This window comes from Mandrillus leucophaeus, unplaced genomic scaffold, assembly GCF_000951045.1.
Source record: "Mandrillus leucophaeus isolate KB7577 unplaced genomic scaffold, Mleu.le_1.0 Scaffold190, whole genome shotgun sequence".
In the NCBI taxonomy this organism is placed as follows: Eukaryota; Metazoa; Chordata; class Mammalia; order Primates; family Cercopithecidae; genus Mandrillus; species Mandrillus leucophaeus.
Window position 1 is genome coordinate 2,372,861 of NW_012101921.1, and position 3,293 is coordinate 2,376,153.

Consider the following 3,293-nt stretch of genomic DNA (forward strand, 5'->3'; position numbering starts at 1 on the left):
GGCCTCCCACAAAGTGCTGGGGTTACAGGCATGAGCCACCATGCCTGGCTTTTGTTTTTCATTTCTAATTGTATTGCATTGTGGTAAGAGAAGATGGTCTGTGTTGTATTATTTTTGGTTGGGGAGATGTATTAAGATTTCCTTTGCAGCTTAGCTTATGGTCAATTTTTGTGAATGTGTATACTCTGCTTAGAATGTAGTTCTGAGTATTTCTATTAGGTCAAGCTATTGTGTTGATCTTTATTTTTTATTTACTCAAATTTACTGATCTTTATTTACTCAAATAGTCTTGATCTTTATTTTTTAAAGTGCTTAATATTTTAGTTTCCAAGAGAGATATGTTAAAGTGTAACGCTGTGATTTTTTTGGGTTAATTTCTCCTTTTTTTTTTGAGACTGGGTGTCACTCTGTGCCTAGGCTGGAGTGCAGTGGTGCGATCTTAGCCTCAACCTCTCTGGGCTCATGTGATCCTCCTGCCTGTCCTCACTGTAGCTGGGACTACAGGCTCACATCACCACACCTGGCTACTTTTTGTATTTTTTTTTTTTGGTAGAGATGGGGTTTCACCGTGTTGTCCAGGCTGGTCTCGGACTCCTGGGCTCAAGCAATCCTCCCCGTAATCACAAAGTGCTGGGATCACAGTTGCGAGCCACTGTGCCTAGCCTCTCCTTATTCTTTAACAGCTTTTGCTTTACATATTCTGAATGTATGTCATTAGATGAAAACATGCTCACGAGTATTTTATCTTCTTGTGGTAGTGTTTCTTTTACCTCTTAGAAATATTTCCTCTTAGTTTCTTTTCACCTTGACTTCAACTTTGATACTAATATTCCTATACCCACTTTGTGTTAGTATTTTCCAGATATAGTAAGTTGACCAAAAAGATGACACAATAACTCCTTCCCTTCCTGAATCCATACCCCTTGCCATGTGACTTTGCCACTGTTCTAATAAGATGTGAATTCCACTTCCTCATATGTTGAATCATGGTTGGCACTGTGACTTGTGAATACAGAAGGCAGCAGAACTAATGCTATGGGACATCTGAGTCTAGTCCTCACCAGGTCTCCCAGCTGCTGATCTCATCACCTGGAACGCTGCTCCCACCATGTGCAGAAGCCTAAGTTAGTGTCCTGGAGGATGAGAGACCATGTGGAGGGCAAGGTTGACCGACAGCCTGCACCAGCCGTGTAAGACCATCTGAGATGACTGTAGCTGCATGAGTGACCCCAGGGGAGACATGCAGAGACGTGTCCAGCTGTCTTACTTGTTACTTTAAGCCATTCAGTTTTTTCTAAGATAAAAAAGTTATTTTATCTAGGCAGAAATAGTATGTAAATAATTATACAAGTAGTACGTGGATTTGACCAAAACCTTGAAGCTGATGTGCAGTGAGCTAAAATTTGGAAAATGCTTAATGAGAGAATGGCCTAAAGAGCTATTCAGTACTCTGAATTCCCCAAAGGCAAGGACCAATATTTACCCACCTCTGATATCTCCCCTGGAACCTTACACAGTACCTGGAACACAGTGGACTCTCTACAAATACCAAATTGGGAATTAACTCTTACTATAAATACTGGGCATCAGCCCTGGTTCTTCCGGGCTCCAGAACTAACATATGAGTAGATTTCTCCAGGTAGATAGGAGTGAAGTAAACCCCAAAGAATCAGGAACTAGAGCTAAGTAAAGAATAAACCCTGAGAAACTTTGAGTAAAAAAGGATACTATTTGCACATTGCATACTGGAAAACAAGTAGAAAGTCCAAAAACAAAATAAAAACTTACAGCAAGAAGAAAAAAACAAAGCCCCACAAACTCTACAGCTTAAGTTAGCCTAACCACAGCTGAGATACTGCTTCTCAAAGAACTAAATGACAAGTTGAGAGACAGGCCCCGTTGTCAGGTCAGCTGTTCTTGAGAAGAAACTAAATTCAAAACTAGACAAAACTCTCTCACTACTAAAAACGTATATAGACAGGGAAGCATTTTTTCAAGTTATACTAATAAGTTGACTTGGATGCTTTAATAGCTTTCATGAAGAATTCTGAAAATCGTGTAGCATATTTGAGGAACTCCACAACTACTTAGAATAAAAAGAAAAGCAACTTTTTAAAATTTAGCAGTATCTCAAAAATGAAAAACCTAGTTACATGTTCTCATAAAGAAGTTTCACTATTAATATAAAATGCTCCAAAAGTTTAGTTCATAAGACATATTCAAAATATATACCCAATAATCTAAGTGTAGACACTAGAGCAGCAATATAATTTTGGTTCTCCAAAGATTACCAAGCATGAAGTAGCAATCTCCTTGGGGTGTTGCCAAACCAGGTGTCTCTACATCCCATGAGATCTTAACACCAACATGCCAAGTATCAGGATCTCCGCCTTCAAGATGAGAGTCGTCCTCACTTTTCTCTTCGGGGCCTGCCCACCAGATTTTCAGCATGATGCCAGCTCACTGCCATTTTCCGCATGCCAGAATAAGGTTTCTCTTTCAGGTGTGGGATTTTCAGAGGATCCATCAATTCAGCAAAGTTACGTCGTATGCTGCTCTGCTCTTTATGTCCACTTCATCTTGTCCATCACAGGATGACCCCACGCCACCACTGGGGAAATCTGCAGCCAAACACACTGGCACAGCATCCTCATTAGCCTTCTCTTTGGCAGCAAGTCCTTCCAAAGCCTAGATTATTTCTATCTGCAGGTAGTCATTGACCCTGAGGGAGGTCTGACAAGCAGCAGCTATTTCAGCCTCGGTGTATTTTATTTTATTTTTTGAGACAGAGTCTCACTTTGTTGCCCAGGCTGGAGTGCAGTGGCACGATCTTGGCTCACTGCAGCCTCTGCCTCCTGGGTTCAAGCGATCCTCCTGCATCAGCCTCCCGAGTAGCTGGGACTGCAGGTGCATGCCATCATGCTAATTTCTAATTTTTGTATTTTTTTTTTTTTTTTAGTGGAGACAGGGTTTCACCATGTTGGCCAGGCTGGTCTGGAACTCCTGGCCTCAAGTGACCTGCCCACCTCGGCTTCCCAAAGTGCTGAGATTACAGGGCATGAGTTACTGCACCCGACCCTCAGTGTATTTTATATTAGACCCTTTCACTGGCCATAGTACTATAAAGAACCTAGTGTTCAGGTACTTGTAGGTGCAGCCTGGATTGCCAATGAGGATGGCAGATACTGGAGTGAGCAAATCTTTGCCTTGGATCCTAACCAGGTCCCAAAATAAGCAGCCATGCTTGTGCAGGGTGAGAAAAGCTTCTTGAGCCTCTTTTTTTTTTTTTTTTT

The 3,293-nt window shown here is 41.5% G+C and overlaps 1 pseudogene; it reads right to left on the reverse strand.

Moving 5' to 3' along the window:
* Positions 1–2,253: 2,253 nt before the first annotated feature.
* LOC105538372 overlaps positions 2,254–3,293 on the reverse strand; it is a 3,067-nt pseudogene continuing 2,027 nt past the window's right edge.